The sequence below is a fragment of the Triticum urartu genome, chromosome 3 (assembly GCF_003073215.2).
Source record: "Triticum urartu cultivar G1812 chromosome 3, Tu2.1, whole genome shotgun sequence".
NCBI lineage: Eukaryota > Viridiplantae > Streptophyta > Magnoliopsida > Poales > Poaceae > Triticum > Triticum urartu.
The window spans coordinates 737,782,736-737,795,700 of record NC_053024.1 but is presented as its reverse complement, the minus strand read 5'-3'; the positions used below and the strand labels follow the sequence as shown (position 1 = coordinate 737,795,700).

The 12,965-nt window shown below is 44.9% G+C and overlaps 1 long non-coding RNA gene across 1 annotated transcript; it reads left to right on the top strand.

The window, feature by feature from the left end:
- The first annotated feature begins 3,231 nt into the window (after positions 1-3,231).
- LOC125546343 lies at positions 3,232-3,825 on the top strand. Its single transcript, XR_007300605.1, has 2 exons — positions 3,232-3,362; positions 3,467-3,825. It is a non-coding gene; the product is annotated as an uncharacterized LOC125546343 (long non-coding RNA).
- The last annotated feature ends 9,140 nt before the right edge of the window (positions 3,826-12,965 follow it).

Below are 12,965 nucleotides of genomic sequence, written 5' to 3'. Positions count from 1 at the left end.
TTTTGTGCCATCTGTAGCTGCCCTGGGGTCTGCCCTTTTGGCTGCAGTGAGTTCTTCTTTTACTCTTCTTGGATTGGCATATTTAGCTATTTCTTGGGTGGTCACTTGGTAATTACAAGTTAAGCTCGCCATGTACTTGCATTATCTGCTAATTGTACATAGTATTTTGCTCTGTCCAGGTTAATTACTCATACAAGAGATGCATTTCTAGCGAGCTAGTTTATGCAGCAGCTGTGACCTATGCTCCCAACTCCCTACGGTAATCTATTGTGGTTCCTTGGCTGGTGTTCCAAATTTATGTGGTGTGCTTATATATACTGTCGCATTTCTATTTTTTTCTCTCCCAGCAACTGTAGTCTTTAGCTATCAATGAAATGCATAGACATTATGATAATACATCAGTTTTCAAGAAAGAAATGAAAACGATGAAGCCGTAACTCCAGAAATTAATATTCTTTGTAACTGCCGTGTCAATGTTGACAAGTTTTTCCTATATATATGAACCATGAAGCATTTGATGGTCATACACTCATCAGTCCCACTTACAGGAGTACTCAACATTACTTCGGATCCTCAGCAATGAAGGCCAAGTACATGAGAAACAGTGGCCAAGGATTTGTGCTACTTTGTTTCATTCTAGTGGCGTGTTTTGCCTGTCTTGGACACGCACACGGTAATTAAAAATCAAAGTTCTTTTTATTGGACAATAGATTTTTGGCTTCGTTTTTTTGTCATTTTGTTGTTGACTGTATCGGGTGTTCTTAACCAGAAAATAAAATTCTAGGTGTATATATACACCCTCTTTTTGTATGTTGAGAGGATAAGTCTTTTCTTTTATACATGTTAGGTGAAGGCACAAACAACAAGGAGGTCAACAGGAAGATCGAAGTAAGCCACGTGGTCCGCCCCCCTTGTTACAAGGACACGCACCAGGTCCTAGGCCAACCATTCTGCTGTAAAAAGGATAAGCTGTGCTGGCCGAATCTCGGAGAATGCTTCATAAACTGCCCGTGCAAGATTAGATGCCTACGACCAGCAACAACACACTAGTTTTGTCATCTCTTCCTTGTGTGGATAAATATCACCTTATGGGTCTCTAAATAAGGATGTGTTGATCAACGATGGACACATGAAAATATGGAATTTAATCCACATTGATTTATAAACCATACTCTAAATTATGGTTTATTTGTGCTTATGATGACACATTGCAATTTCCCAATGATGACACATTGCAGTGTCCCATTGATGTGCAACAATGCATTAGCATCACTGTTAGAAGTTTTGGTTAGATGAGCAATTGAGCATAATTTTTTACTCAAAAAGCAGCATGTTAAACATGGCCTGATCCGTTTATTATTGAACAATGTAGTTTACATTGCAGATGCTGCTATGGCTTTAGGCCATTAGCTACACAAGGCTTTGAGTTAACCAGGGCCTAGTTTCCTGTGTATGCTCAACAAGGCTTTGCTTCTTAACACAAACATGCTTATTCTGTCGCAGGTTTAGATTGATAGGTTCAGTGAAGTATTGAACTCGACTTATGAGTAACAACCTGCTGGGAGGCACTATTTACCTTCAGGTCCATGTACATCTATTTTTTTCAAGCTTAATTAGAAGGGAAATTATGGCTTCAACTTTGCTGTTGAGCAATCAGTAATTGCTGAGTGTTCAATATATCCGAGTTCATTCGTTGCAAAAAAAATTATGAATATGTTTTTGTATTTATTTATTGCCAGTCAAAGCTATTTAAGTGCGATCAAGACAATATGGTATGGAAGATGTTGGATTATGGATCCCGTGGCTACCAACATCCTGCTATGCTGCATGTTCCAAGCTCAGCTCGGGTACATGATTCTGTGCTGTCATGAACCATAATTCTCATATTGGCTCTGTAATAAGAGCTGATGATAATCCATGGGAGCAGCTCTACGCAAAGAAACAAATGCGTGTGCATTTTATTTTCTTTGTAACTGTTTCAGGAGATCAGGAAAATTCATCGTATGTTCCTGATGTCAGCAAAACAGCTGTAAACAATGCGGAAAACAGGAAATCAGTTAAAATCTCAAAGCCAAACAGTTTGATGAAGTCCTGCTGCCCAAATGTGTAGCTATGCAGGAGGGTGTTCTGGTCATGTTTGATGAGAAGGACCTAGACCTTACGGTAATTATTCATTAACCATGAACACCTTTCTGCCATATTTCATTTTCAGCAATTATTTGAAAATCTGTGGTGGTGCACATACTTCAAGTTCCACCTATAGAATAACAGTACTCAATATTTTTATTGTGATTAATAAACAATAAAATATCAGTAGCCAGACAATATTTGTTGCTGATCAGTCATGACATCCGGCCATTTGAAATGAGGGTGTGGTGCCTAGTTATTTTACTCCACCATTTGAAGTTATGAGACTGGTGAAGATGAATTGATCATGTCCCGCAGGAGCTAGGGAAGCATATGATTGAAGTGGGGACTGGGGAGGCTTCAACATAAGAAGGCTGAGACAAAATCCGGCCCAAAAAACCCATTTTGATCAATGTATTTACCATTTTTTTTTCAAAACAGCACATATAGATGCATATAATATTGGAAATTCTTTCACACATACTTGTATATTTACATTTGCTTCTTCAGATAACAAAGTTTTTGAAAAGAGCTACCTAAAGTCCAAGCTCTGAATACTTTGGTGACGCTGAATCATTATTTCGATGGGAGTGCATTTCAGACATAATTTCCTCAATGACCACTTGAGTTTGTTTTCTTTGATTATTTTGGTGATTTTTTCCTTCAACTTTTTTCCATGAGAGAGGGGTAGTGGGACGGACGATGAAAGTGTGGCTTTACAGTAGAGATAGAAGATAGATAGAGATATAAGTAGAAGATAGAAGGTAGATAGAGATATAGAACAGAGATAGAAGATAGATAAATATGTAAAATAGGGATAGAAGATAGAAAGAGATAGAAGTAGAAGAAGATAGAAGTTAGATAGAGATATAAAATAAAGATACAAGATAGATACAGATATAAAGTTGGGATAGAAGATAGATAGGATAGAAAATATAGATAGAAGATAGATACAGATAGAAAGATAGAGATGACAATAAATCATTTTTCACAAAAGAAAGAAATAAGTGGACTAAAATTGAACGTCTGGACAACCCCTGCCAATGTCAACACACTCTCCTATAAATATGAACCATGGAGCATGCATTCGATCACTCGTCTCACTTAGAAGAACACCAGACATTACCTTAGATTCTCAGTAATGACGGCCAAATACATGAGGAACAATGTCCAAGGACTTGCACTGCTTTGTTTTGTTCTTGTGGTATGCTTTGCCTGTCTTGGATGCGCAAACGGTAATTAATAGTTAAAGTTCATTTTATTTGGAAATAGATTGTTGGCTTACATTGTTTATATATCTACTAGAGGATAAGTCTGTTATTTCTTTTGTGTTAATCAGGTGAAAGCATAAACGACAAGGGGAGCAACGGGATGATCGAAGTAGTCCGCCCCCCTTGTTATAAAGACCATCACCAGCCCCCAGACCTGCAATATTGTTGTCAGACGGACAGGATATGTTGGGTAAACCTTGGGGAATGCTTCATAAACTGCCCGTGCAAGATTAATTGCCCACCGCCACCAGCAACACAGTAGTTGTGCCATCTCTCATTCTTTGGGTTAATAAAAATCCCAACCTTATGGGTCCCGAGATAATCATGTGTTGATCAGCTAGCAAATTTGCTAGAAAATTTTCTAGAAATTTGATCCGCCATTTAAATAATTAATAAAAAAACTAGCGACTTGCGCTCCTTCATTTCACCTAGATTGGTTACATATCATTTTACATTTTCCATACTTTTATCTCCATGTTGGCTTAATTGCTCTCCCAAAAGGACCCAAATTGAGCCTTTTGCAGTCATCGATCGCTGTTCATCTATCATTTGTGAGAAGCTGACACGGACGCATCCCTTGGTACAACTGTTTTGTTTTCTAGCCTTTTTCTCATCAACCCGTCAGCTAGAGACGGCCCTGCGAATTGATGATGTGAAAGCCTCTCAGCACCGGTGTAGCCGTGAATCACACGAGGACGATGATCGCCGGTAATGGTGTGGCCTTGACCCTTGAGGGAGTAGATTTTATACCGCGCGTGGTACTTGTCCATATGTATGTCATAATCATAAATAGCAAAAATGATGGTGTGGCATGTGTACTTCATTGAGCACCACGGGTGGACTACATCGTCGTGACCTGGACAACTCCGACCGCATGGACACGTCTACCCGAAAAGCTCTCTGGCGCTCCTGCTATGTTTTCGCGATTGCACCATCTGTATGCTGGGCGATGGGAGGCGCACGACCTTCTGGCGCGACGCGTGTGGGGAGAGTGGGTGGGAGCGGAGGCTCCTTACACTCCAACCGCACCAACGCCTGTGTTGCAACTATTCTCCCGCACATTGAAAACCACCTCCAGCACAGGCTTTCCGCGGTCGCGCACGCTGAGCTTGGCAATCTGTGTGCACATGCCCGCGCCATTTGGGCTCTGGCCGTGCCGGGTGCGCCTGCTACCGCATATCGGTGGAAGAGAGGTGCCTCCACAGCGTCCCCGACCATCCAGCTCAAACTCGCTTGCACGTCATGGTCTGCGTCACCATCCATCCTATGAAACGTCTGGAAGAGTCACAACAACAAGGTCTTTCGTGATAAGCATTCTGCCGCTCTCTGTTGTTGCACGCAATATCACCATCCTACTGTGCCGGTGGCGATGTTCTCGTTCGATCTGTAAATTGATCCTGGAACAATGGGCATAGAGTTTCACGGCGTTGCCCTAGCTAGAGTGCCGTCTGTGGCCTCGATTGGCCCGGTTCCTGCTATCATGGTGGGTGCCGCAAACCTTTTAACTCTGGCAATTTGTTGGTATGTCGGCTAAATAAAAATTCAGGTGGGCTTTTGCTCCCGGTGACGTTTCAAAAAGAAATTTAGTTTAGGGACTTAGAAATAAACAGTTAATGATGGGAATATATATTTAAAATGAGAATGGGGAAATTGTAATTCATATGTGTATTTTTTTGCATGGTAACACGTGTTTCATTTATATCATATAAGGATCATAGCACAAGCCGACCTGACAAAACTGAAAAGAACGTAGTATGCAAGCCTCTGTACGGAAGAACACCATCCAAGAAAGAAAGTTACAATTCAGACCGAAGAATCCTCTGAGCTTGACACCAACGCCCGTCACTCTGGCAGTCACTACAACAACCATGAAAGAAGAAAAAAATGACGGATCACCATCTCACCTGAGCTCGATGGGGCTCCATCGCTGATATGCAGCTTTGTGGACCTCCAAGGTGGCTCGTCAAAGTGAAACCATTATCGTTGAACGAATCAGACCGAAGCAACAATCCGGACACGCCATCGAACTCCAGATCTAGCACCCCTACATGACAAAGACGTTGGAGGAGGAAACCATACCTTCCATCGACGAACCACAAACTCAGCACACGATCCACCATCTTTCATAAGCCCGTCGATGTAGACCACAATTTGCATCCGCTCCTGCACTACCTCCAAGCTTCGCGCCGTGCTGAAGCAAATGCCATCGCAATGGCGGAGCCAGGATTTCCGACATGGGTATGCGCAGTAAAGATTATTTTTTGCTTCACAACAATGTAAGAAATAAAAAAGTTCATAATAATAACACTGAAACTATAAATTATTCTTTGTAGCAATAGTGTCTTGAATAATTCAGTTGCATTGCAACAACAAGGAAAATCAGAAGTTAACTCTACGATCACCCTTTTGGAAGCAAGAAATAACAACATTGTGGGCAATCCTACAAATTCAAATGTTCAAAATTCAGAAATTTAGATGCATGATATTCACCTTGTTTTTCTTGCACTTCTTCTCAGAGAAATCAATTGACTCGATGCCGCGCAGCGGCAGTTTTTTTTCTATTGAGAAATAGCGCAGCGGTAGTCGAATCGAAGGATGAAGGCATTCCTAGTCGAGATGTCCGAAATCACTAATTGAGGAGTACTTGTTGCAAAGAACACTCCACTTTCCCGGGTCGCGACAAGTGGCGCACATGCAGCACGCCACTTGTCGCAACCTGGGAGTTTTCCCTTTTTTTCGTAGATCCGTTTATTCAAAACGTTTTATCTCTTAAACCGTGCGTCTAAATCTCAAACCGTTTTCACCATTGGATTCCTCACGTCGAGATCTTCAAAACTAGATCCCATATTGATAGGTTTTGACAAACTTTTTTTTCACGAAAAAACCGGACGAAAAAAACTGGGCGAAAAAACCGAACCGGGAGCACGGTTTTTCCCCTTTCCGAAAGAGGCATGCCCGTGCCTCTCGCAAGATCACAACCGTACCTCTCGTGAAAGCAAAACCGTGACTCTCGTGGAAGGAAAAAAACAGAAAACACGTTTTTTTTCGTTTCCTAGAGGCACGGCCGTGACTCTCGCGAAGGCACAACCGTGCCTCTCGCGAAAGCAAAACCGTGACTCTCGCGAAAGAAAAAACAGAAAACGCGTATTTTTTTTCCTTTCCTAGAGGCACGGCCGTGACTTTCGCGAAAGCACAACCGTACCTCTCGCGGAAGCAAAACCGTGACTCTCACGAAAGAAAAAAAAACAGAAAACACGTTTTATTTTTCCCTTTCCTAGAGGCACGGTCGTGACTTTCGCGAAAGCACAAGCGTGCCTCTCGCGAAGCAAAACCGTGACTCTCACGAAAGAAAAAAAACAGAAAACGTGTTTTGTTTTTCCCTTTTCCGAGAGGCACGGCCGTGACTCTCGCAAAAGCACAACCGTGCCTCTCGTGGAAGCAAAACCGTGACTCTCGCGAAAGAAAAAAAAACAGAAAACACGTCTTTTTCGTTTCCGAAAAGCACGGCCGTGACTCTCGCTAAAACACAACCGTGCCTCTCGCGGAAGAAAAACCGTGACTTTCGCGAAAGGAAAATAAAAGAAAACGCGTTTTTTCACGCTTTCCAAATTTTTTTTGAGCGAAAAGCTAAGAAAGACCGGGAGGAAAACCAAAACCTCGAAAAACCCAGGAAAAAAACCGTTCGCGTGCGGAAAAATAAAAAAAAATCCGAAGAGAGCGTCCAGAGCACGACACGTGATGAATGGCTGAGAGAGCGCCAAGTGGCGCTGATCGTTGCGAGGCTCCCGAAGGAGCGCTAGTTAACTAGTTACTCCCCGAGATGTCTCAATCGGCCAGCCGCCAGCGTTAAGTCTCAAAGGATAGGGCCCACTATTACTAACTAGCAACGTATCAGCCCGACATTGGCCCAAGTGGCGCTGGGATCGTTCTCTTCTTCGTTTCTCTGGTCTGTATGTACAATTAGACTGCCATGTGGTATACAAAGGCATATAGCATATTGATTTTTTTTGGCAAAAATAATTGGGTATGCATTGCATACCCTTGCATTAGCCTAGCTCCGCCCCTGCCGTGGGCACAAGTCCACCACGAGGATGCTGCCACCGCCACACCATACTTGTTTGAACATATTGGTTTCCAAACTCATTCCCAATCGTAGGACCGATCGCCTCATCGAGGAAGGACCTGAAAAATATTTTATTAAGTTCCGTCATTGCCACCGCCAAAGAGACGATGAACAGCCAAAAAACCTAGAATACGAAGGCCTAAAAATATTCACACGCGATGAATCCGGCAACCCCCTCATCATCAACGACCGAGGTCGGTCGACGGAGGGGAGCCGCCGGAGGACGGCGTGGAATAAGGAGACGCCCTCGCGGCTGCCGCGAGATTGCCTGGTTTTTTCCTGGGGAAGAAAGAAAGGCGAGCTGAAGGAGGCGATAAGTTGCCTTCGTGTAGGAGTAGGAGTCGGACACTCGGTTACCAAATAAACCCCACGCGCGCTTATTTACACCCTATACGCGTCAGCGGTAGAACCCAACAAATAGACTCTCGTAAACGAGCGTGATCGATGTCGGCGCAGATGGCAACCGCCGCCTGCGACGAACGGGAAAACAAGCGCGCGCATACGGCCAGCCAGTGCTGGTCGGCCACTTACCCTGAAGATCTCCTCGTCCTCATCTACAACATGATCACCTCCCCACGCGTCTGCACTTGCTTCGCCGCCGTCTGCCGGTCATGGCGCGCCGCCGCCCGCGCGGCACCACCTCTGCCGGCGGCCCCATGGTTGCTCCTCTCGCCTTGCGACGACACCAGGATGAAGGCTCTTTACTGCCTCGAGGATGGTGCCCTCATGGACTTACAGGTCCCCAAGATCATCGGCGGCCACCACGGGGGCTGGGTCGCCTTGTCCGTATCAGGTCTCGTCAGGATCGTGAACCTTTTATCCGGCGCCGAGGTGGCGCTCGACGAGAAGAAGGCGACGATAGTCTGCCCGAGCCCACACCATGCCCGGGGCAAGCAAGTGGTCATCTTGAGAGTTGTCTTCTCCGTGCCGCCCACCTCGCCCAAATGTATCCTTGCCGCCGTGACACAAAATTGTGGCATCGCGCTCTGCAGACTTGGTCGTCCGAACAATGGCTGGACGACACAAGGATGTCACCAGTATTATAACAGAGAGCTTGTCGATATCACATTTTGCAATGGTGAGCTCTATGGCCTATATAAAAAGAGGAAACTGGTAAGGTTTATGATTGGTGTGGATAAGGATCGTGCCCCAATGGTCACCGCGAAACACGAGCTGGACATGCAATGGATCAACCGCACCATCCCTAAGGACGACTGCTGGGACAATACTAGTTACATCTTCAAGCTAGAGGGCAAGCTTGCGATGGCGTTGAAGACCCGGTGGTTGCCAAACATCCAGCCTTTCTTCAAGGTGTTCAAGCTTGTTGACATCTGCACGGGCAAGTGCAAGACACATTCCAGGTACAACTGGCTCGAGGTCACAAGCTTGGATGACCATGCATTATTTCTGGGGAAGTCATTCTCTAAGGCGGTGCATGTGTCATCGAAAAATTGCAGCGGCGTGGAGAGAAACCGTATCTATTACACGCATCATTGTTGGATAGGTCTAAACACCGCCATCCCTAGTGACAAGGTATTCTTGAAAATCTCAAACGACAGCAGCAGCATGACGTGCTACAAGGAAGACGACTCGAAGAACACCATCACCCACAATGACGTTGACGTGAAGAGGATCATGTCGGTAGGTTACTTCGTCCAGGGTGGTTTAGATGGTGGCATGTGGATTCTACCTCCACATGTCTAGCTAGTCTAGACTGTGCTATTAGCACATTAAACTGTCTATAAGAGACATCATGTACTTATCTAGAGAAGTAGTAGAAAGGAAGAATATAAGACATATAACAAGGTTATTGGTCATTTTGTAGACAGACGGTAGTAGTCTTATAAATGGATAAAAGATTCAACGGGTAGCTCTTTTTTTGTGAGTATGATGAAGATCTGGAATATATATTTTGGATGAAAACAAAATCTGTGGAAAACTGAATCCAAATACTGGGTCGAAATCTTTGTACTCTTACCAACATGGTATAAAGTACCTGAACTTTGTTTGTGGGGCTTCTGAGGTTTTCCAAAACAATAGAGCTCAAGAATCTTGTATTGGATCGCTTTTTTTTTTTGAAACGGAGGCAAAAGATTTGCCTCTTCAATTAAATAAGGAAGAGTAGAGTTTAGAATTTTACAACGCACTCACAAATAAGCGGCATGACAATTACTCGTACAATATGATGTTCCCTAGCTTTCTTGCGCCAGCAGTAACCCAAAGTTTAGCATCTAGTAAAATGTTGGTTAGGAGGACCGGTGGTGGTGCGCTTTTTTGACGGAATACTCGGGCGTTTCTCTCATTCCAAATGGTCGAAGAAACAAGCATGGTGAGGGAAGCCATTGCGTGGCGGTGAGGGTTGCGGTCGTCGGTTCTTTTTTGCCACCACTCAGTGACGGTTGCTTCTAACTGCCAATCGGAGGTATTCATGTGCGTGAGCCCAAGCCTCTCGATGATTGATCTCCAGAGCCTAAGCGTGTAACGACACTTGACAAAGAGGTGTATCCCCGTTTCTTGTTCTCTTTTGCAAAGCGGGCAAGGGCCACAGTTTGGCCAACCACGCTTCTCCAAACGATCGGCAGTCCAAATCCTATCTTGCAAAGCCAACCAAGCAAAGAATTTAACCTTTGGAGGTGCCCAAGCCTTCCACACCATGCGGTCCATGGGGGACAGAGTCAGGCCTAAAAATTGCGCTTTCTAGGTGGTGCTCGCCGTGTAGATCCCATTATTCGCATGCTTCCAGATGATGTTGTCTTTGGCTTGCTCATCAAGGTGGAAGTCATGCACAAGCATCCAAAGGTTAAAGAATTCCGAAATGTGGTTGATGGAGATGGCAGTGTCATGCTTGATCTTGAGGATCCAAGCGTTCCCCTTCAGAGCCTCACGCACCTTCCAATTCTTTCTCTTCGATGCCTCATAGATTAGAGGTGCAATGTGTTGACACCTGATTTTGGCAAGATACAGATTGCAATGAAGATGGTCTCGAGTGAACGGGTTTTCAGCATAAAAATATTCACGTCACCGAGTGTAACCACTTTGATGTTTCGGTTATATTCATTCGACTTTATCTTACGGACCGAAACTATACTCCGAGTGGCATAATTCAATGTTCCGAGTGGTTTTTGACCAATCACGTCTTCAAGATGACCTCGGATGAAGGAGCACTCTTAAGGAATTGTCTTCATCTCGTCGAGGCAATCGATTTTGATATATAAATCATCTCAATCCGAGTTCATATGCAAAAGTTAGAGGCAATATACTGTAGACCGAACCTCAAAGGAAATATGGCGCGAGGTGCCAGACACTTGTCTGATAGGTTGCGCGAGTAATTCGGATGTCAAGACGGCCTTGAATCGAAAAACCTTCAACACGGAAAAGTTTCGTCTCGTCGAGCCGATTGATTTTCATATATAATTCGTCTCAATCCGAGATCGTATGAGGCCTGGAGAGACAAATCAAGATCAGGCTATGTTTTCAGTCGAAAATCCGAGTGAAAAGTTTACCATCCGAGTGAAAAGCTTACGGTCGAGTGAAAATTTCCCGGTCGAGTGAAAGTTTGCTGACCGGATGAACTTATTATTATCCAAGTGGAAATATAGTTATCCGAGTGAAAATATGATCATCCGAGTGAAATTGTCGTTCAGGTGAAAATATTCCGAGTGAAAAGATTACCATCGGGACGAAAACTTGCCGATTGAATAAGATAGTGCCTTCCGAGTGGAAATATAGTCATCCGAGTGAAAGATTGTCTTCCGAGTGAAAAAGTCCAATCGGACGATCCGAGTGAAAGTATCTAATATCCGAGTGGATGAGCTCAAGTCCGAGTGAAATTGAACATGTGCTCGAAAGTTTATCAAAATGACCTTGAATGAAGAAGTGTTCAATACAGAAGTTGTGCGTATCATCAAGACGGTAAACTTTGATTTTGGAGTCATCATCATCAGAGATAATATATAGCCTACAAATTCACTACGAGACTCGGATAATCCAGTCTACTGCAAGACCGAGTCCGACTGGAAGATAAAGATGACCTCGAAAAGTATTCAAGATGGCCTTATTTGAAAAAGTGATCAACATGAGAGTTATTCGTATCGTCGAGGCGCACAAGTTTGATATTTGGGCCGTCTCGATCAGAGATCATATGCAAGCCCGGCGGCCCGCGCAAGAAGGAAGACACAGTTTGGGCCAGATTCAGACTGAATCCGAGTTGGAATAGAATTAGGACTCTAGGACGTGAATTGATGTAATTTTTCTTGTAAGGAAAGCCTAGATGAATCCTTTACTTGTACGGGAAGTCCAGCCGCCTCTTATATATGTTGGGGGTGACGGCCGATTAAACAACATACAATCGAACAAATCAATATACTACTTTTTCATCTACGTTTTATCTCTCCACCGTTTTTCTATCTCGTTCTTCGCTATTCTTCGTGTTTGAGAGCTGCGAATCCCGAGGCTCTAGGGGCGACGAAATCGACCTAGGGCAGCCAATAGCCGCCGCACTCCCTGACGGGGTCCCTCCCGGGGGTGTGGGGTTTTCGGGTCTGCAAAAGCGTCCGTCGACTGTCTTGCGTATCGCGCTGTCGGTCGGGTCTCCTTCGACGTGAGCTGCGGTGCATCACCCCCGGCGTCGAGGGTACACGTGACGTGTTCGTGTGTCAACACAATGTCCTTGGGCTTGCGCCCCAGGAGCCAAGGGGAGTCCCAAAAAGGTGTTTTGGCGCCGTCGCCGACAGTGATAGTCGTAGATGCATAGAAGAACTGGAGGTCCTCTTCAGTGCAGGGGTTGTCAGAGCCAACCCATAATCTGCGGGGCTCCTTCCATTCGTACCATAGACAACGAAGCCGCAACGCCTGTGCAAACTTGTCGGTATTGAGCACCCCAAGGCCACCATAATCTTTTGGTCTGCACACCATTTTCCAGTTGACCTTGCATTTGGCTCCCGTGGTCTTCTCTGCACCCGACCAAAGGAAGGCCCTCTCAATCTTGTTGAGTGTATCCAGAATGCCCTGCGGCACAATGAGAGGCGTGATAGAGAAAACCGCTTGGGAGGAGATGACGGACTTGACGAGGGTCGTGCGTCCGATAGGAGTGATGTTTTGGCCATCCCAAGTGGTTAATTTTCCGGCTGCCTTGTCCACCAGGTATTAGAAATCCACCATCTTTAGCTGCTAAACCAAGAGAGGTAAGCCTAGGTATTTCACCGGGAAGGAAGCACAGATCACCGGCATATTCCGAAGAATGCACTCAAGGTCGAGATGGTTGCAACGAATTGGCACGACCAGGCTTTTTTGGAAGTTGGTGCAGAGGCCCGTCACATCACCAAAGCCTCGTCAGATCGCAGCTAGGTTGTCAATGTCCCTCTTGATGGGTGCCACAAAGACCACATCATCATCCGCATACATGGAGGTTCTCATCACAGCTCCCCGGCCACGAAGCTTATGGA